The following is a 23,149-nucleotide window of genomic DNA, read 5'->3' as shown; positions in this document are numbered from 1 at the left end:
GTGTACTACAGGAGCAATAAGAAGTTGAGGACCCAGCTCCTTTTCCAAAGATGACTTCCTCAATTGCTGTGCCAGTGAAATGGAGAAGTACTGTTTGGAGAGTAACATATCTTTCAAGATTTTGCTTATTGTTGCTAATGCTCCTGGTCATCCTCCTTTTATTGGTGATCTGCATCCCAATATCAAAGTTGTATTTCCCCCTCCAGACACTACCTCTTTGGTTCAACCAATGGATCAAGGAGTTATAGCAGCTTTTAAGGCCTCCTGCCTGAGGAGGACCTTAGCCCAGGCTATTGCTACAACTGAGGAAGACACCGATGAAATTATGGAAGGATTACAACATCTACGGCTGCATCAAGAACCTTGCTTGGGCTTGGGGTGATGTCACCAAAGAGTGTATGAATGGCATCTGGAAAAAGACACTTAACAGGTTCGTCCATAACTTCAAAGGATTGGCCAAGGAGGAGGAGGTTGCAAAAATCAACAAGTCTATGGCTGAGATGGCAAATAACCTGGGTATGGATGAGGATGACATTGCCCATCTCCTAGAAGTGGTTCCTAAGGAATTGACTAATGAGGAGTTGGAATTGGAACAGGAACACATAGCTGAAGAAGAGGCAAGAGAAAAGGAAACTGCAGGAGAAGAAAAAGAAGAACCCTCAAGAAAATGCACAGTGAAGGGTTTAGCAGAAGCTTCTGCAGACCTCCACAAGCTCCTTAAAAAGTTTGAAAACATGGACCCTAACACCAAAATGTTTTCACTAATAGAGAGGAGTGTTCATGGTGCATTATCCACTTACAAGTGAATCTGTGATGAAAAAAAGAAACAAACCAAGCAAACCACCATGGACACACTTCTGAAAAGAGTGACACCTCCTCAAGAAGAGCCTCAGGTATGTCCTCAGGAGGTATTCCAGAAGAAGGCACTGTTGTCATAGGTGATGACAGCTCCATGCTTGTCATCGTGCCTGAAGACCTACCAGTGGGACACAATGTGGAGGTGGAAGACAGTGGTATTGATGATCCTGACCCCGTGTGGGTCCAGGCTAACGTGTGTGCATCTTAGTTTTTAACAAAACAGTTTGAAAAGTAAAAAAAATTCAAAAATAGAAAAAAGCTTGTAGAATAAAGATATAAAGAAAGAAAATATTTTTGTACAGCTGTATAATGTTTGCATTTTAAGCTAAGTGTTATTGATACCGAACCTCTTAATCTCAAGTTCGTGTGCCTGATGCACAGCAAACCAAACACTGAGACATCTGTGCTTGGAGATGGAGGAAGATTTATTCGAATTGGCCAAAATGAGAAGGTGGGAGCCTGGGTTCGCTCAAATCTACCTTAACCAGAACAAAAAGCAGGGGGTTTTATAGAGCTAAGAGGCATGGCAGGAGGCGCTTTGGAGAAACAAAGGGGCCACCCCCCGATAAGCCTCTGGGCGATCTGCAACGGCTGCTGGGGGCCAGCCACCTGGTGATCACAACCTCCCCAAATGCATTCTCTTTCTTCTGCAAAACAAGCTCACAAGTCCTTGAGACCTGAGTCACCCTTCAAGTTAAATAAGACAACGGCAAACTGACAAGATTCATCTACGTCTGTGTTGGGAACAAGGTCAAAAGGCAACCATGTTCTTGAATATCTACAGTAACCCTCAGGTACCGGCTTCAACCCCACTATTTTCCCTTCCTCATTCTTGCAGGGAGCAGGGCAGCGATCATTCTGGCTACTTCCTGCTGAAAGAGAGCAAAGATGGGGAAACTGAGGAAGGAAATTTTTTAAATATTCTCGAGTACCGGGTTGTATTTTGCATAACTATTATTTGAGTGCCTTTATCTATAGTCTTAGAATAGCGCCTTGTTGCATATTTGATTAACCCAAATTTCCAGAACCCAAAATGCAACAACCTGATTCATTTTATTCATCTGACTGTTTAGTGTCAGCTGTCTTAACCCGGAACAGCAGCTTGAGGTTTTTCAGCGGCTCACAAGACCAGTTTTCTTTTTCTCTGCAGTTTCCGAGGTGCTCTGGTTGTGGGTGGGGGCCAGGACTCACCCAGGTGTGATGAGTCCACAGCTTGACTCTGGCCAGTTTGACTGATGGATGGGCAGTTGGGAGGACTTCATAAGACCCCGTCCACGTGGGGGTTAGTTGACCCTCTGGTCCACGCTCCCTCCAAGACTTAAGGAGAACCTGGTCACCTGCCTTGACATCGTGGAGTGGAACATCCAGTGGGAACAGGGACCTGTGAGAGGCAGACTCATGGACAGAAGTTAGAAATTCATTTAAAATTTTTAAGTGCTGGGGCCGGCCCCATGGCCAAGTGGTTAAGTTTGCATGCTCCACTTCAGCAGCCCGGGGTTTCACCAGTTCGGATCCTGGATGCAGACATGGCACCACTCGTCAGGCCATGCTGAGGCAGCATCCCACATGCCACAACTAGAATATACAACTATGTACTGGGGGGATTTGGGGAGAAGAAGAAAAAGAAGAAGAAGAAATAAAAATAATAATTTAAAAAACACTCCTCAAACTGCTTACCTTCAAAAACAAAAAAAAATTTAAGTGCTGCCTGATCGCTATTTCCTTCTGTTGTATATGATCTCCCCCCATTGGTGAAGGTGAGAATGGTCTCCCATACATCATTTCAAGGGGGCTAAATTGGAGCCTACTTCGGGAGCTACATGGATCCTCAACAGGGCAGAGGGCAGCACCTTGTCCCAGGTTAAATCAGTTTCCTCGTTCATCTTCTCAGCCCTTCCCGTTGACTGGGGCTGCCATGAGGCGTGGCGTTTCCAAGTGATCCCCAAGGCTCTTGATACGTCCTGGGTTATCAGGAGAGGAATGCAGCTCCGCAGTCACTCTAGACCGACAGTGAGAGTCTGTGCCTGAGAATGATCTACCAAGATGTACATTTCAAATCCTTTGCTCAGGTCTGGTGAGGCCAGAGGTTTTTAAGCTTATTGAAAACTTGGTCACATAGCTTCCCGCTCAAAGGGGTCCATTTCTGGCCTCTGTAGTTTATCATACAGAGGCTTAGCAATCAACCCAAGTTAGGGATCCAAATGCAGCAAAAGCCAGCCATCCCCAGGAATCCTCATAGCTGCCAGAGTTTTTACCACCTCTCTCTCTTGAGGAAGGCTGTGTTGCCCTTTTGAAATGATAAACTACAAATACTTTACAGTCTCAGACATTTGTGCCTACCTTTTAGACACTTTATATCCCTTACTGGCAAAAAAGTTTCAACATATTTAATTCAATTCTGACACTGCCTACCCGGAGATAGCATCAGATTCCACTTCGCCTCCATTTTTGGATGCCAATTGCAAGTCCAGGTTGTCACCTGTGCTTCTGGCAACTTGCCACAGACCAGAGGTTCCCACAACCCCGTCCCTTGGAAAACATTTTACTTAACAGCTAGATGGAAGAGATGCTTACAGCAAGAGATGTGGTGAAGGGACATGGAACTCCCAGGCTCCCTCTGGGCATGCCACTCTCCGAATTTTCAACGTGTTCATGAACCAGAAGCTCTCTGCACCTATTGAACATATTGAACTCAATCTTTGGTCCTTCTCCCCACACCTCCCAGTGGGGCAAAGTGCCAGCCCTCCAATCACACAATCGGTTCCCCTGGCAACCAGTCTCCACCCTTAGGGACTTTCCAAAAGTCACTCCATTAACATAAATTCAGGTGTGGTTGAAATGAGCTTGTTATGAATAACAAAAGATACCTATTTCACCTTTATTGCTCTGGAGTTATTTCAGGAACTGAATATAAAAGATGCCCCATGGCTCTTATATCGGAAATTACAAGAATTTTAGGAGCTCTGTGCCAGAAATGAAATGAAAGTATTTCTTATTATAAATCACAACATCACACCAACCTATCAGGATTCCTTAATCAGCAAGGTGATCAGACATCACCTGGTGGTGGGGGGGGCGGTGATGGGGGGGTATGAGCATCCAAGAGCATCTTTTAAATCTAGCACTGTATAGCACTGAAGCCCTAAAGTCTTGAACAAATCTATATTCCTCTGTTTCCAGCTTTTTAATGGGTAAAATGGGAGTGTTCCATGGGACTCTCCGTGGCCTGATCAATCCCTATTCTAAAAGTCTATTGATTACAGGAAAGATTCCTCTTACAGCTTCTGGCTTCAAGGCGTATTGTTTTACCTGGGGCCAGTGATCTCTCTGCTTCAATTTTATCTTTACTGGCATGGCACCAGCTGCTTGTCCCACCTGTCCTTGTGCCCATACTTCCGACTTAATTTGGCTTAATATATTTAGGGGAATCTCTTCCTTTTCAGGTACTGGCATATATTGCAATAGGGCCACGAGCTCAACTCCCCAACTTTCAGGAACTTGTGGTGCAGGCTCGGTGAGTCGAGGAGTCGACAGAAAGATTTCTTGGACTCTCAAGGTCTGGCAGTAGTGCTCTTTTATTCAGAGAATAGTATGGAATAGCATGGGGCCAGGACCCACGGACAGTGAAGAGCTGCCACATGTTGAGGGTTAGGGCTAAATTTATAAAGCATGGGTACGTGACTTATTTTTACTAGACAAAGAAAAGATGATGTAAAAAGTCATTAAATGGTTTTGGTGCAGATGGGGTCTGGTTATTGTGTGGTCGTATAACTAGATATGAATCTGGTCATATAGATCGGCATGTAGGCCAGGATGCCCTGGGCTTCTCTCCCTGGGGCAGCCCTAATCCACACCATGAAATCCGTCAGGTCGTATTGATCAGCATGTAGGCAGGACACCATGGGCTTCTCTCCCTGGGGCAGCCCTAATCCACACCATGAAATCCATCGGGTCGTATTGATCAGCATGTAGGCAGGACACCGTGGGCTTCTCTCCCTGGGGCAGCCCTAATCCACATCACTGGGATCTCTATTTGGTCTTGTTCTCAGCTTATTGAGGCCCCTAACTTAGGTAGCGTGTCCCTCCCTACACAGGGAAGAGGGAATTCTGGTACATACTGAAAAGAATGCTTCAGCACTTTTTATCCTATTTCACAGGCCAAGGACTCCAGAAATCTTGTGGTCTCTCCTTTTCCTGATACCTCTTTTATGTCACACTTTCCTTTAGAAAGGTTTCCCTTTTGGGTGTTCAACACCAAAAAGGTGGCTCCAGTGTTCAACAAAAATTCAACATGCTCTCCTCCTACTGCCAAGGTCACCTGGGGCTCCTGGAGCCAACCACGGAACCCCCACTGCCCATCACATCTCATCTGCAGTCAAGGGAAGCTGGCATGACCCAGTCCTGTTTGATCCCCTCCTTCTCTGGGGACAGTTCAGACAGTCCCACCGCCAATGCCCTTCCTGCTGGCAGTATGCACATTGATTAGCCCTCAACTTTGTTGGTGGCCTTGTGGTCCCTCGGTGGGGGCCAGGGTCACTCACCCATGGCATCTTCCTTTCCCTCAGGTTACCTTGAGTAGGATGGAGGGCCACAGCTAGCAGCACAGCTTGCCTTTTCATCTTCCTGTCTTCTTTTTCATCCTCAGTTACATCCTGGGTATTGAACACCCTAAAGGCAGCCTCTACTAGCTGTGCAAAATTAGCGTCAGGGCCTATAGCCAACTTTTGGAGTTTCCTATGGATGTCTGGAGCACTTTGAGATATGATAGGTATTAAGAATCACTTTACTGCCCTGGGCTCCATCCAAATAGATCCCCCGAGGCAGTCCCGTAGCCTCTGGGACAAAAAGGCAGAGGGATTGTCCTCAGGGCCTTGTTGGACCTCTGTTAATTTAGACCAGTCAAGGGGTGGCTAGCTTACTATTTGCAGGGCTTTCAAAAGCAGACTTTGAAAGAGTATTCCACCCAGGGTCAGTCCTGGCACAGCCCTCCCACTAGGCCTGGAAATTTCTGACCCAAGGACACATCTCTTCCAGCTCCAGCCCAGTGTCCAGCCTGCTGTGAAGAGACTAAGCAGCGAGCCTCTTCCACTGCCGCAGCTGCTCATGGCCCCTGGGTGGAGCCAGGCGAGCGCCCACCTGTCCCCAGGCCGTGCCTCCCGCCAGTTCAGTAACCCTCAGGTACCCAGCTTCGTTGTTACAAGAGTCAAAATTTTTATAAAGTAAAAAGTTACAGTAAGCTAAGGTTTATTTATTATTGAAGAAAAAATATTTTTTATATAAATTTACTGTAGCCTAAGTGTACAGCTTTTATAAAGTCTACAGTAGTTACAGTAACGTCCTAGGCCTTCACGTTCACTCACCACCCACTGGCTCACCCAGAGCAACTTCCCGTCCTGCAAGCCCCATTCATGGTAAGTGGCCTATACAGGTGCACCATTTTTTATCTTTTTACTGTACCTTTTCTGTGTTTAGATACACAAATACTGACCATTGTGTTACAATTGCCTGAAGGATTCAGCACAGTGGCACAGGTTTGTAACTGCGAGCGATAGGCTGTGCCACAGAGCCGAGATGTGTGGAAGGCTGCACCATCTAGGTTTGTGTAAGTACGTTCTATGACGCTCACACAAGGACAACGTCACCTAACAAGGCATTTCTCAGAATGTAGCCCATCGTTAAGCGACGCGTGACTGTGTTGAGCACCACAAGTTTACACGGGGGATCAAGAAACGGGGCTGCAGGGCAAATCTGACCCAAGCCTGCTTTTTAAAATAAAGTTTTACTGGCACACAGCCACATCTGTTTGTTCACCTATTATCTGTGGCTACTGTCACTCTACAAGGGCGGTTGACTAATTGTGACTGAGACCATACGACTCTCAAAGTCTAAAATATTTACCATCTGGCCCTTTACGGCAAGTTTGTTGACTCCTGGTTCAGAATGAAGTGCCTGGGCAGCCTACACCACGTGGAGGCAGTATAGCCTCATTACAGGACCAAGATTGTAGGGCCTGAGAAAGCTTGCAAATTGACTCTGCAAAACTAAACACAACAGGAATTATAAAAATGAACATATTTTTCCCATCAAATCCTTTCTCTGGTTTCCAAACATGCACAAATCTATTCCGTTTCTTTCAGTTGATTCCCACAGCCAAAACTAGCCATGCTTTTCCCAGAATCTTGGGCAGAAAATAGGAGCTTCAGAAAACTTAAGGGGCAGCTTAACACCCTAGATAAACACTCCCAAAGAGAAACACCACTCAGCTGGGGCATTGGGGCTGAAAAACCGAAACTCTTGGCCAAGTGAAAGAGCTGTGAACACACAGAAGGTTTGTGCAAATCCTGTCTGTGTACTTGGGACAGAGAAGGTTTGCGACGTTAAGTAATTCGATGTTGACATGTCACCATGTCTGTGGGGCAGGGACTCCCTAGGTGGAAAGTTCAACAGAGCTGACTCGGCAACCCCTGCAACAGGCGTCGACCCCGGGAGGAGAGTTCGGGTTACTGAGGACCAGGACGTGTTTCAGGAGAAACAGCAGTCCCAGGACAGTCAGGAGATCTTCTTTTTTTTTCCAGGACCTTAAGGCCTTTTTAAAAATTTAGATATGATTCGCACACCATAAAAATCACCCTTTTAAAGTATACAATTCAGTGGGCTTTTTTTTTAGCATGTTCACAAAGTTGTGCAACCATCACCCATATCTAGTCCCAGAACAGAAACTCTGTATCAATTATCAATTTTTCCCCTTCCCCCTCTCCTAAATCCCTAGCAACTGTTATCTACGTTCTGTCTCTATGGAGTTGCTATTCTGGATATTTCATATAAACAATATGTGGCCTTTTGGGTCTGGGTTTTTTCACTCAGCATAATGTTTCCAAGGTTCATACATGTTGTAACATGTATAAGCAGTTCATTCCTCTTTTTCTTTTTTCTGGTGAGGAAGATTGGCCCTAAATTAACATCTATTGCCAATCTTCCTCTTTTTCCTTGAGGAAGATTGTCCTTGAGCTAACATCTGTGCCAATCCTCCTCTATTTTGATGTGAGACGCCACCACAGCATGGCTTGATGAGCAGTGTGTAGGTCCGCACCCAGGATCCAAACCTGCAAACCCCAGGCCACTGAAGCAGAGCGTGCAAACTTAACCACTCAGCCACCTGGCCAGCCCCTTCATTCCTTTGTATGGCTGAATAATATTCCATTGCATGGAATGTCATATTTTATTTATCTGTTTATCAATTGATGGACGTTTGGATTGCTTCCACTTTTTGGCTATTTTGAATAATGCTGCTATGAACATTCATGTACAAATTTTTGTATGGACATGTATTTTCCTTTCTCTTAGGTATATACTAGGAGTGGAATTGCTTAGTCATATGCTAATTGTATGTTTAACTTGCTGAGGCACTGTCAAACTGTTTTCCGAAATAGCTATACCATTATACATTCCCACCAGCAATGTGTGAGCGTTTCAACAGCTCCACACCCTCACCAATCCTTGTTATTGTCCATCTTTCTTTTCTTATTGAGTTCATAATCATTTACATCATTGTGAAATTTCAGTTGTACATTCTTACATGTCCACCACCCCCTGTGCCCACCCCCAGCCCCCTTCCCCTAGTAACCACTGAACTGTTCTCTTTGTCCTGTGTTTGTTTATCTTCCATGTTATTGTCCATCTTTTTATCATGGCCATTCTAGTGGTATAAAGTAGGGTCTAACTGCGGTTTTGATTTGCATTTCCCTAATGACTAAGGATGTTGAGCGTATTTTCATGTGCTTATTAGCCATTTGTATATCTTCTTTAGACAAATATCTATTCAAATTCTTTGCCTATTCTTTAGCAAAGTTGTCATCTTATTGCAAGAGTTCTTTATGTAGTCTGAATTCTGGTCCCTTATCAGACATACAATTTGAAAATATTTTCTCCCATTCTGTGGGTTGCCTTTTTCACTGTCTTCATAGCATCCTTTGAAGCACAAAGCTTTTTAATTTTTAAAAGATTTTATTTTTCCTTTTTCTGCCCAAAGTGGCCCCAGTACATAGTCGTATATTCTTAGTTGTGGGTCCTTCTAGTTGTGGCATGTAGGACACCGCCTCAGCATGGCCTGATGAGCGGTGCCATGTCCACACCCAGGATCCAAACCGGTGAAATCCTGGGCCACCGAAGCGGAGTACGTGAACTTAACCACTCGGCCACTGGGCCAGCCCCTTTATTTCTCTTTTTTTCGGCCCCAGGTTTTTAATTTTGAGGAAGTCCAATTTATTTATTTTTCTTTGGTTGCCTGTGTTTTCAGTGTCGTATGTAAGACACCGTTGCCTAATCCAAGGTCGTGAAGATTTACATTTAAGTTTTCTTCCAAGCAGTTTACACCTTTAGCTCTTACACTTAGTTCTTTGATCTACTTTGAGTCAATTTTTTGTATATGGTGTGAGGTAGGGATCTAGCTTTATTCTTTTGCAAGTGGATATGCAGTTGTTCCAACACCATTTGTTGAAAAGACTATTCTTTACCCATTTTGTTGTCTTAGAAATTATGAAATCCATTGATCTATCTGTCTGTCCTTATACCAGACCACATTGTCTTGATTACTGTAGCATTGTAGTAAGTTTTGAAATCAGGAAGTATGAGTCTTCTAATTTTGTTTTATTTGTTGTTGGTTTTTTTCCAGATTGTTTTGGTAATTCTGGGTCCCTTGTATTTCCGTATAAATTTTAGGATCGACTTTAGTGAGGGATAAAGGCAGTTGGAATTGTGAAATAACAAGAAATATATAAATTGGTCTCTGCCCCTGGTTCCTGACACAGAGCTCCTCAAGCCCTTGTAATCTCTTGAATAACACAAATTGTCGTTTGTCCTAATGAGGTGACTCTGGGTGGGTTCCTGGAGGGGAGCTGGTCACCAGAAAGACCAAACCATGATTAGAAGCTTGGAAGTTTCAGCCCCACATCCTCTCTATCCTCCAGGGAGAGGAGAGATTGAGTTAATAGTTAATCCTGCCTATGTGATGAAGCCTCCATAAAAATCCCTAAAGTAGGGGGTTTGGAGAGCTTCTGGGTTGGTGAACACATCCACATGCCAGGATGGTGGCACACCCCATCTCCACAGAGACAGAAGCTCCTGTCCTTGGGACCCTTCCAGACCTTGCCCTATATACCTCATCATCTGGCTATTCATCTGTATCCTTTGTTGGATAATAAACTGGAAAATGTAAGTAAGTGTTTCCCTGAGTTATGTGAGCCAATGTAGTGAATTATTGAACCTGAGGAGAGGGGTTGTAGGAATCCCCAATTTATAGCCAGTTGGTCAGAAGTACCAGAGGTCCAGACTGCAGTTGGCATCTGAAGTGGGAGGCAGACCTGTGGCACTGAGCCCTTATCCCGTGGGATCTGATGCTAACTCCAGGTAGATAGTGTCAGAATTGAGTTAAATTGTTTGGTGTGGAAAACCTCGCATATCAGGTGTCAGAAGTAAAGCATTGTGAGTAGACTAGAAGAAGAAACAAAATTGTTTTCTTTTAGAATTTTGAAAGGGATTATATTAAATCTGTATATCAGTTTGGGGAGTATTATCATCTTAACAATATAAAACCTTCTCATTTTCTTTTTGACTCAATACTGAACATTAATGAACAGCCACAAACAAATTCAGTGTTTCCGACACCTACTCTTCTATCTTCATTAGTCTAAGCCTCTAACAACCTATTGGGCTAAAGATGTCCACAACAATCCTGTTGGCTGAAGGTGAGAGCTAGTGTTGCAAAGTGTCCTGGGAAGATGATTTGCACAATGAAGTAGCCACCAAACCACTGCTTAAGCCCAGTGCTAGACCTCCTTTTTCTGCTCTGTAGTCCAGAAACATGTCTTTGAAAGACAGAAAATCCATACATGGGAGCAGTCTGTCAAGTATGTCACCAGCCATCTTTTGGGAGCTGTAATGTTTGGAAACCACCACGTTAAACTCAGGAAGCCTCCAGTAGCTGTTCCTTCATACGCTTTTCTGCCAAGGGAATATATTCATTAAAAATAGGCATTGTAGGTGATTTTATTATCCTTCATTTCTTCCAATTCGTGGTAGCACTTGTCCATGTACTTTTTCTCTGTAACGCCTGGAACTCTTCATCCATGATAATGTCCTCTAAATATCCAACCACAGCATCACTTCTGCATCAGAGGCAGAGCAGATGGATAGTACGTTTCTCTTCCTCTGAAGAAGACAGTGGTACCAGTCAGCCTCCTACCCTTGGGCCCTTGGCCCAAGCCCAGCTATGCTCTGCCCCAGAGAGCCCCAACTGGCATTGAGAGCACGTCGACATGGAGGCTTCACAGTACCACCCATGAGTCCAGAGCACTAGGCCCCAGATGCAGCCACTTCCCACTGAGGCTATACACCCGCATGGGGCTCCTTATGTTCATTACTCTCAAGATAATTCTTTTAGAGTAGTCTTTGGTTACAAGGAGAAGCATCAGAAGCATATAAAGGGGATAACAAGGATCAAGAAGTTAAGAGGAAGGAGGGGAAAGCTGAATCAGTAAGGAGGAAGAGGGAAAGGAATGAGAGAACCCTTGTATTCTGAGCAAAAAGCTTTATAAAAGCAACAACATCACCAAATAAAAGCTGGTTCCTATTGCGTAAGCTCTTTGTAGCTCTTTGGAGAGATATTCTTAAAAGTGGACACTGCAGTCCTGGACTTATAACAGTGATAATGTTCTATTACCATCATTTTCCCTTAGATAGTGACTAAGTGTATCTTTTATCCAGAGCAGTCCAAGAATGCTGGGACAGAGATGGGGGCTGGAAAGACAGGCTTAGGACATTAATTATTAAGGATGACAAAGAAGGTGACAAGATAAGGAGGGGGGAGATTTTTAGGGAAAAGGATAGCACGTCTGAGATAAGTGGGAATTGGAAGTTGCCCAAGGAAACTGAAAATGGTAAATTTGTGGAGATAGACTGACTTCTTCCCTAAACTCTCACAGAGATTGCTACACGTGGTAAGTTCTGTTGCCCAAATGACTTTCTTGGGGGGCTTTTGAGTGACTTTATCTCTTGCTATAAAGCCAGGTTTCAATCCACCCTCATTTTGATTCAAGACGTCTGCCAGATGTTAACCAAAGATTATCTCTGACCATTGTGATTTTGAGTAGTTTTTTTTTGTAATTCATTCCATGTTTTACATTAAACAAGTATTGTATTTATAACTGGGAAAATATCAATAAAACTTTTTATTTGGAGAGAAATGTGGCTCAGTTACTGTCCATGCCCTGGATCTAGGTCAGAATCCCAGGAAGCTGATTTCATAACTTCCTCTCCATTTCCCTGGGGGCCCTCACCTAGGAGCTGCTGCTTGGTGTAGGCTGGGGTGGTAAACAGGGCCCATTCAGGGAGAACAATGGTTGCCAGGGGGGTGTCATCTGAGAGCAGTGACCAACTTTGTCTTGCCTCAGAGGATGCATATCTGGCCCCAACCTAGCCCCCCACAAACATTGCATTTTCTTCTTGACTTGGGGAAAGTCTTGAAAACTCAAGAGATGTGCAGCTGAGTTCCTATGCACCCAGAAAAAAATCTCAGATGGAACTGTAGCTCCAGTGAAGGTGAGGACTTTCATGTGTTGTGGTTGAAATTTCAATATAAATATATATTGAAATATATATTCAATATAAATATATTTAATTTCCTTCCTGCCTCCTCAAAAGTCCTGGGGGAATGGAAGGCTCATGTCAGAAAGAGAGATTGTCTTTTGGATCTCTGACTTGACCCCATTCATAACCTACCTTAGATCCTTAATAAGTGCCTGTGTTAGTCAGGGTTCTCCAGAGAAACAAAACCAATATGATATATAGAGAGAGATTTATTATGAGGGATTAGCTCACATGATTGTAGAGGTGGAGAAGTCCCATGATTTGCTGTCTACAAGCCAGAAGGCCATGAAAACTGGTGGTGTAGTTCCAGTCCAAACCTGAAGGCCTGAGAACCAGGACTGCTAATGTCTGAGGGCAGAAGAAAATGGATAGCCCAGCTCAAGCAGAGAACAGACCAAGATAAGCATTGTGGGAGTCCCAGAAGGAGGAGAGAGAAAAGGGCAGAAAGAATATTTGAAGAAATGGCTTCAGATTTTCCCAAATTTGTTGAATATAAACATCCAAGAAACTCCACAAATTCTAAGATGAACTCAAAGAGACCCACACTGAGACACATTATAATCAAACTTTCAAAAGACAAAAACAGAGAGAGAATCTTGAAAACAGCAAAAGAGAAGCAAATCATCACATATAAGCAATCCTCAATAAGATTATCAACAAATTTCTCATCAGAAACTGTAGAGACAGGAAGACAGTGGGCCGATCTATTTAAAGTACTAAAAGAAAAAAAACATCAATCAAGAATCCGTTATCCAGCAAAGCTGTCCTTCAAAAATGAGGGAGAAATTAAGACATTACCAGAGAAACGAAAGCCGAAGGAGTCTATGACCACTAGACCTGCCCTGCAAGAAATGCTTGAGGGAGTCCTGCAGGGTGAAATGAAAGGACACTAAACATGAAGCCGTATGGAGAAATAGAGATCCCAATAGAAGTAAATATATGGGCAACTATAAAAGCTGGTGTTATTGTAACAATGATTTGTTACTGCACTTTTTGTTTTCTACGTGATTTAAGAGACTATATATTTAAAGAAAAAAAGTAATAGTGTAAAAGCTAGTATTACTTTAACTTTGGCTTGTAACTCCAAATCTTATTTTCTACATAATTTAGGAGACCAATGCATTTAAAAGAATTAAGAGTTTATGTTTGGGGGCACACAATGGTACAAGATGTAATTTTGTGACATCAACAACCCAAAGGGTTGGAGATGGAGCTGTAAAGCAGAGTTTTTGTAGTGAAGTTAAGCTGATATAAATTCAAATTAAAGTGTAACTTTAGGATGTTAAATGTAATCCCCAGGGTAACCATGAAGAAAAGAGCTATAGAATATACACAAAAGGAAATGAGAAGATAATTAAAACATTTCACTATAAAAAAAAATCAACTAAAGGGGCCGGCCTGGTGGTATAGTAGTTAAGTTTGTGCACTCCACTTCGGCAGCCCAGCGTTCATGGGTTTGGATCCCAGGCATGGACCTATATAACACTCATCAAGTCATGCCGTGTGTCCCACATACAAAATAGAGGAAGATTGTCACAGATGTTAGCTCAGGGCCAATCTTCCTCACCAAAAAAAAAAGGGAAAAAAGCCCCAACAACTAAACACAAAAGTAGACAGTAATTCAGCAAATGAAGGACAAAGAGCTATAAAGTGGGCCAGCCCCAGTGGCCTAGTGGTTAAGTTCAGTGCACTCCACTTTGGTGGCCTGGGTTCAATTCCCAGATGTGGACTTATACCACTCTATTAGCAGCCATGTGTGCTGGTGGCCCACATACTAAAAAATAGAGGAAGATTGGCATGGATGTTAGTGCAAGGCACATCTTCCTAAGAAAAAAAAAAGCTATAAGGCATTTAGAAAACACATAACAAAATGGCAAATGTCTCTCCTTACCAGTAATTACCTTAAATATAAATGGATTAAACTCTCCAATCAGAAGACAGAGATTGGCAAAATAGATTTTAAAAAAATGATCCAACTGTGTGCCATCTACAAGAGACTCACTTTAGATCCAAAGACACAAACAGATTGCAAGTGAAAGGATGGAAAAAGATATTCCATGCAAATAGTAACCAAAAGAGAGTAGGGCGGCTATACCAATAGCAAACAGGCTTTAAATCAAAAAGTTTACAAGAGACCAAGAGGGACATTATGTATTATTAATGTTTAAAACAGCAAGGAGATAGAACATTTACAACATTTACATACCTAATAACATCCTCAAAATATATGAAGCAAAACTGACAGAATTGAAAGGAGAAATAAACAATTCTACAATAATAGTTGGAGACTTCAATACCCCACTTATAATAATGGGTACAACAACCACACAGAAAATAAGTAAGGAATTAGAGGGCTTGAACAACACAATAAACCAACTAGATCTAACAGACACATACAGAGCATTCTACCCAACAAGAGCACACACATTCTTCTCAAGTGCACATGGGACATTTTCCAGGATGGACCATATGTTAGGCCACAAATTAAGTCTCAATACATTTTGAAAAATAGATACCATACAAAGTATCTTCTCTGACCAAAACAGGATAAAGTTAGATCAACAGCAAAAGGAAAACTGAAAATCTCACAAAACTGTAGAAATTAAACAACACACTTTTAAACAACCAATAGATCAAAAAAGAAATCACAAGGGAAATTAGTAAACACTTAAAATGAATGGAAATAAAAATACAACATATCAAAACTTATGGGACACAGTGAAAGTGGTGCTAAGGGGGAAGTTTATGGGTATAAATGTTTACATTAAAAAAAAATCTCAAATCAACAACCTAACTTTACAACTTAAGGAACTAAAAAAATCAGACCATACTAGACACAAAGATAGCAGAAGGAAGGAAATAATAAAGATTAGAGCAGAGATAAATAGAGAATAGAAAAATAGAGAAAATCAATGAAACCAAAAGTTGGTTCTTTAAAAAGATCAACAAAATTGACAAACATTTAGCTAGATGGACTAAGAAAAAAAGAGAGAAGTCTCAACTAAAATCAGAAATGAACGTGGGACATCACTACTGATTCTCAGAAATAAAAAGGATTATGAGAGTACTATAAAAAAATTGTACACCAACTAACTTAATAATCTAGATGAAATCACCAATTCCTAGAAACACAAAACCTACCAAGAATAAATCATGAAGAAATGGAAAATCTGAATAGGTCCATAAATAGTAAGGAGATTGAATCAGTAATCAGAAATCTCCCAACAACAACAAAAAAAACTGCACCTGATGGTTTTACTGATGAATTCTACCAAACATTTAAAGAACTAATACTAATCCTTCTCAGACTTTTTCCAAAAACTGAAGAAAACAGAACACTTCCTAACCCATTCTATGAGGCCAGCATGACTCTAATACCAAAGCCAGACAAAGATGCTACAAGAAAAGAAAACTACAGCACAATATCCCTTATGAACATTGCTGCAATAATTCTCAATAAAATACTAGCAAACGGAATTCAGCAGCATTTTTTTTTTTGAGGAAGATTAGCCCTGACCTAACTACTGCCAGTCCTCCTCTTTTTGCCAAGGAAGCCCAGCCCCGAGCCAACATCCGTGCCCATCTTCCTCTACTTTACATGTGGGACACCTACCACAACATGGTGTGCCAAGCGGTGGCATGTCTGCACCCAGGATCTGAACCAGCAAACCCCGGGCCACCAAGAAGCAGAACATGCGCACTTAACCACTGTGCCACTGGGCTGGCCCCTCAGCAGCATATTGAAAGCATTATGCACCATGACTAAGTGGGATTTATTCCTGGAATGCAAGGATGGCTTAACATACAAAAATCAATCAATGTGACATGCCACGTCAACAGAATGAATGAAAATATCCCACAAGATCATCTCAATTGATGCAGAAATGATGCTTGACAAAATTCAACACACTTTCATTCTAAAAAACACTCAAAAAACTAAGAATAGAAGGAAACTATCTCAGCATAATAAAGGCCATATATGAAAAACCCACAGTGAACATTATAGTCAATGGTAAAAGACTAAAAGCTTTTCCTCTAAGACCAGGAACAAGGCAAGGATGCCTGCCCTCACCATTTCTATTCAACCTAGTATTGGACGTTCTAGCAAGAACAATTAGGCAAGAAAAAGAAATAAAAGACATCCAAATTGGGAAGAAAGAAATAAAATCTTCTCTGTTTGCAGGTGATATGATCTTACATGTAGAAAACCCTGAAGATCCCACCAAAAATCTGTTAAAATTAATTAATAAATTCAGCAAAGAAGCAGGATACAAAGTCAACACACAGAAATCAGTTGCATTTTTACACACGAACAATGAATAATCTGAAAAGGAAATTACAAAAACAATTCCATTTACAATGGCATCAAAAAGAATAAAATACTTAAGAATTAACCAGGGGTTGCCCAGGTGGTGCAGCAGTTAAGTGTGCACGTTCTGCTTCTCGGCAGCCTGGGGTTCACTGGTTTGGATCCCGGGTGCGGACATGGCACCACTTGGCAAAAGCCGTGCTGTGGTAGGCATCCCACGTATAAAGCAGAGGAAGATGGGCATGGATGTTAGCTCAGGGCCAGTCTTCCTCAGCAAAAAGAGGAGGATTGGCAGTAGTTAGCTCAGGGTTGATCTTCCTCAAAAAATAAAAAAAGAAGAAGAATTAACCAACCAGTTGAAAGACTTGTACAATGAAAACTACAGAACATTGCTGAAAGAAATTTTAAAAGATATAAATAAATAGAAATACATTCCATATTCATGGATTGGAAGACATAATATTTTTACAACATCAATATTGCCCAAAGCACTCTGTAGATTCAATGCAATCCTTACCAAAAGCCCCATGACGGTTTTTGCAGAAAAAAAAAAAAAAACATCCTAAAATTAATAGAGTCTCAAGGGACCCCGAATAGACAAAAAAATCTTGAAAAAGAAAAACAAAACTGAAGGACTCACACTTACTGATTTCCAAACTTACTACAAAGTTACAGTAATCAAAACAGTGTGGTATTGGCATAAAGACAGATGGAATAGAATAGAGCCCAGAAGAAAACACATGCACATATGATCAAATGATTTTTGACAAGAGTGCCAAGACCATTTAATGGAGGAAAGAATAGTCTTTTCAACAAATGGTGCTGGGAAAACTTGTATATTCACATGGAAAAGAATGAAATTGGATCTTTACACCATATACAAAAGTTAGCTCAAAATGGATCAAGGACCTAAATGTAAGATCTAAAACAATAAAATTCTTAGAAGAAAACACAGGACAGAAGCTTTATGACATTGGACTTGGCAGTGACTTTCTGGATAAGACACCAAAGACACAGATAACAAAAGAAAAAATGGAGAAATTGGACATGAAAATTTGAAATTTTTGTGCATCAAAAAACATTAACAAAGTAAAAAAGCAGCCCACAGAATCGGAGAAAATATTTGCAAGTCATATATCTGATAGGGAATTAATATCCAGAATATATAGAGAACACTTAAAACTCAACAACAAAAAAACAAACAACCTGATTCAGAAATGGGCAAAGGACTTGAATAGACATTTCTCTAAAGAAGATATAAGAATGGCCAATAAGCACATGAAAAGTAGCTCAGCCTCACTAATCACTAGGGAAATGCAAATCAAAACTACAATAAGATACCATCTCACACACATTAGGATGGCTATTATCAAAAAGAAAAATGTCGAAAACAAGTGTTGGCAAAGATGTGGAGAAATTGGAACCCTTGTGCACCACTGATGGGAATGTAAAATGGTACAGCTACTGTAGAAAACAGGATGGAAGTCCTTCAAAAAATTGAAAATAGAATTACCATATGATCCAGCAATTCTACTTCTGAGTATATACCCAAAAGAGTTGAAAGCAATGTCTCAAAGAGATATTTGTATACCCATGTTTATAGCAGCATTATTTTTTTAATTTTTTAAAAGATTTTATTTATTTTTTATTTTTCCTTCTCCCCAAAGCCCCCCAGTACATAGTTGTATATTTTTTTAGTTGTGGGTCATTCCAGTTGTGGCATGTGGGACACCACCTCAGCATGGCTTTATGAGTGGTGCTAGGTCTGCACCCAGGGTCCAAACCAGTGAAACCCTGGGCTGCCAAAGCAGAGTGCATGAACTTAACCACTCAGCCACAGGGTTGGCCCCTATAGCAGCATTATTCACGGTAGTTAAAACATGGAAGCGGGGGCCGGCCCTGTGCCTCAGTGGTTAAAGTTCCACGCACTCCACTTTGGCAGCTGAAGGGTCATGTGTTTGGATCCCAGGTGTGGACCTAATCCACTCAGGAGGCATCCCACATACAAAGTAGAGGGAGATTGGCACAGATGTTAGCTCAGGACTAATCTTCCTCACAAAAATAAATAAATAAATAAAAAACATGGAAGCAACCCAACTGTCCATTGAGAGATGAATGGGTAAGCAAAATGTGGTATATACATATGATGGATTATTTGCCCTTAAAAAGGAAGGAAATTCTGCAACATGCTACAACATGGATGAACCTTGAGGACAGTATACTAAGTGAAATAAGCCAGTCACAAAAAGACAAATACTTAAGATTCCACTTATACAATGTACTTAGAGTAGTCAAAATCATAAAGATAGAAAGTATAATGGTGGTTGCCAAGGGCTCTGGGGAGGGGAGAATGGGGAGTTATTGTTTAATGGGTATAGAGTTTCAATTTTATAAGATGAAAAGAGTTATGGGAATGGATGGTTGCACAACAATGTGAATATCTAATACCACTGAACTGTACACTTAAAAATGGTTAAGATGGTTAAAAAGAGAAAGAAAGCAGGTGTAGCTATATTAATTTCAGGCAGAGCAGACTTCAAAGCAAGGGGAGTTATCAGGGATAAAAAAGGGCATTACATAATGATAAAGGGGCCAATTTTCCAGAAAGACAGAACAATCCTTTATGTGTATGCACCTAAAAACAGCATCAAACTAAATGAGGCAAAACTGGTAGAACTGCAAGGAGAAATAGATGAATCCACTATCATAGTTGGAGACCTCAACACCCCTCTATCAGAAATGGACAGATCCAGTAGGCAGAAAATCAGTAAAGATATAGTTGAACTCAACAACACTATCAATCGACTGGATATAATTGACATCTATAGACTACTTCATCTAACAACAGCAGAATACATAGTCTTCTCAAGTTCACATGGAACATTCACCATGATTGACCACATTCTGGGCCATAAGACACATCTTCAAAAATTTAAAAGAATAGAAATCACACAATGTCTGCTCTTACAACCACAGTGGAATTAAACTAAAAATCAATAACAGAAAGATAACTGGAAAATCCCCAAATATGTGGAGATTAAACAACAACAACAAAAAACCTTCTGAATAACATGAGTCAAAGAAAAAAATAACAAGAGAAATTTTTAAATGTTTTTAACTAAATGAAAATGAAAACACAACTTATCAAAATTTGTGGGATGCAGTGAAAGCAATGCTTAGAGAAAAATTTATAGCATTGAATGCATATATTAGAAAAGGAGAAAGATCCGAAATCAATAATCCAAGTTTCCACCTTAGGAAACTAGAAAAAGAAGGTCAAATTAAATCCAAACTAAGCAGAAGAAAAGAAATAAGAATTAGAGGAGAAATCAACGAGACTGAAAACAGGAAATCAATAAAGAAAATCAATGAAACCAAAAACTGGCTCCTTGGAAAGATCAATAAAATCAGTAAGCCTCTAACCAGGCTAACTAAGAAAAAAAGAGAAAAGACACACATTAGTAATATAAATGTGAGTGGGGTCATCACTACAGATCCCTTGGAAATTAAAAGGATAATAAAAGAATACTATGAACATCTCTATGCCAACAAATTTGATAACCTAGATGAAATAGACCAATTCCTTGAAAGACACAATCTGCCAAAACTCACACAAGAAGAAATAGATGATCTGAATAGGCCTAATTATATTAAAGAAATGAATTAATAATTAATAAACTTCCAAAACAAAAAGCACCAGGCCCCGGTAGATTTACCGGATAATTCTACCTAACATTTAAGTAATTAACACCAATTTCACAAAGTCTGTTCTAGAAAATGGAAGAGGAGGGAACATCTCCCAACTCATTTTATAAAGCTGGTACTACCCTGACACCAAAATCAGATGAAGACAATACAGAAAAAGAAAACAACATTCCAATATCTCTCATGAACTTAGATACAAAAATCCTCAACAAAATATTAGCAAATTGAATCCAAAAATGTAAAAAAGAATTATACACCATGACCAAGTAGGATTTGTCCCAGGCATGCAAAGCTGATTTAACATTGTAAAAGCAATTAATGTAATCCATCACACGATTATATCAATCAATGCAGAAAAAGTGCTTGACAAAATCCAACACCCGTTTATGATAAAATCTCTCAATAAACTAAGAATAGAGGGGAACTTTCTCAACTTAATAAAGACTATCTACAAAAAATCTACAGTTAACATCACAGATAATGGTGAGAAACTCAAAGTTTTCCCACTAAGATCAGGTACAAGGCAAGGATGTCCCTTTTACTACTCCTTTTCAACATTGTACTGGAAGTCCTTGCTAATGGAATAAGGCAGGAAAAGGAAAATAAAGGTATACAGATTGAGGAGGAAAAAATAAAACTGTCTTTGTTTGCAAATGACATGATCATTTCTGTAGAAAATCTAAAAGAATGAAGAAAAAAACTCCTGTAACTAGTAAGTGATTATAGCAAGGTTGTAGGATACAAGGTTAATATACAAAAGTCTATTGCTTTCCTACATACCATCAATAAACAAGTGGAATTTTAAATTAAAAACACAATACCATTTACATTTGCACCCCCCAAAATGAAATGCTGAGATATAAATCTAACAAAATATGTATCAGATCTAGATGAGGAAAACTACAAACTCTGATGAACAAAATCAAAGAAGAACCAAATAAGTGGAGAGAGATTTCATGTGCATGGATAGGAAGGCTCAATGTTGTCAAGATGTTGGTTCTTCCAGAAGATCAACTGGATCTATAGATTTAACACAATCCCAGTCAAAATCTCAGCAAGTTATTTTACAGATGTTGACAAAGTGATTCTAAATCTATTCTAAATATGGAGAGGCAAGAGACTCAGAATATCCAATACAATTTTAAATGAGAAGAACGAAGTTCGAGGACTGAAGACAATGTAGGAGAATACCTAGCTGATCTTGGCTATGGTGATGATTTTTTAGATACAACACCAAAGGCATGATCTATGAAAGAAATAAGTGATAATTCAAAACTTACTAGAAACATGCAGTAATCAAGACTGTGGTATTGGTGAAAGAACAGACAAATAGATCAATGGAACAGAATAGAGAACCCAGAAATAGGCCCCTATAAATACAGTGTGTTCTTTGACAAAGGAGCAAAGGCAATTCAATGAAGCAAAAGTACTTCCTCAACAAATGACGCTGGAACAACTGGACATCCACCTCAAAAAAAATAAGAATCTAGACACAGTCTTAACACCCTTCACAAAAATTAATTCAAGATGGATCATAGACCTAAACGTAAAATGGAAAGCTATAAAACTCCTAGAAGATAATATAAAAGAATACCTAGATGAGCTTGGGTATGGTGATCACTTTTTAGCTACAGCACTAAAGGCATGGTCTATGAAAGAAATAATTGATAAGCTAGACTTCATTAAAATTAAAAACTTCTGCTCTACAAAAGACAACATCAAGAGACTTGGAAGACAAGCCACCGATTGGGAGAAAATATTGCAAAAGACACATCTGATAAAGGACTATTATCCAAAATACACAAAGAACTCTGAAAACTCAGTAAGAAACCAAACAGCCCAATTAAAAATTGAGCCAAAGACCTTAATAGACACCTAACCAAAGAAGATACACATATGAAAAATAAGCACATGAAAAGATGCTCCACATAATATGTCATCAAGGAAATGCAAATTAAAACAGCATTGAAAGATCCCACTACACACCTATTAGAATAGTCAAAACCCAGAACACTAACAAAACCAAATGCTGACAAGGATGTGGAGCAACAGGAACTCTCATTGCTGGTGGGAATGCAAAAGGGTACAGCCACTTTGGAAGACAGTTTGGCAGTTTCTTACAAAACTAATCATGTTCTTACCATATCATCCAGCAATTGCACTCTTTGGTATTTATCCAAAGGAGTTGAAAACTTAGCTTCACACAAAACCTGCACACAGATACTTATGGCAGCTTTATTCATAATTGCCCAAACTTGGAAGCAACCAAGATGTCCTTCAGTAGGCAAATGGATAAATGAACTGTGGTACATCCGGATAATGCAATATTATTCAGCACTAAAGAGAAATAAGCTATCAAGCCATGAAAAGACAGAGAGGAACCTTAAACACATATTACTAAGTGAAAGAATCCAATCTGAAAAGGCTACATACCGTATGACTCCAACTATATGACATTCTGTAAAAGGCAAAACCACAGAGACAGTAAAAAGATGAGTGGTGGCCAGGGATTGGGCAGTAGGAGGAGGCATGAGTAAGCAGAGCACAGGGGATTTTTAGGGCAGTGAAAATACTCTGTATGATATTATAATGATGGATACGTACCGTTTATACATATGTCCAGACCCCTAGAAT

General features: G+C 40.5%; 1 protein-coding gene across 30 annotated transcripts in view; it reads left to right on the top strand.

Moving 5' to 3' along the window:
• Window positions 1-23,149, top strand: part of LOC103555117 (alpha-1,3-mannosyl-glycoprotein 4-beta-N-acetylglucosaminyltransferase C-like) — a 43,353-nt gene that overhangs the window by 7,552 nt on the left and 12,652 nt on the right. For 8 of the 30 annotated variants that reach the window (XR_011535297.1, XM_070602275.1, XM_070602266.1 and 5 more), the window contains exon 3: window positions 5,893-6,036. The exons of 6 other annotated variants lie outside the window; for them this stretch is intronic. The gene's annotated coding sequence lies outside the window, so the exon portion shown is untranslated. Of the gene's footprint in view, window positions 1-4,301; window positions 4,373-5,892; window positions 6,270-12,236; window positions 12,454-23,149 lie in introns of those variants that run through there. 16 more of the 30 variants (XR_011535294.1, XM_070602270.1, XM_070602285.1 and 13 more) reach the window with 6 other exon arrangements.

The sequence above is a fragment of the Equus przewalskii genome, chromosome 31 (assembly GCF_037783145.1).
Source record: "Equus przewalskii isolate Varuska chromosome 31, EquPr2, whole genome shotgun sequence".
NCBI classification, from domain to species: Eukaryota; Metazoa; Chordata; class Mammalia; order Perissodactyla; family Equidae; genus Equus; species Equus przewalskii.
This window is presented reverse-complemented; position numbering and strand designations above follow the sequence as displayed.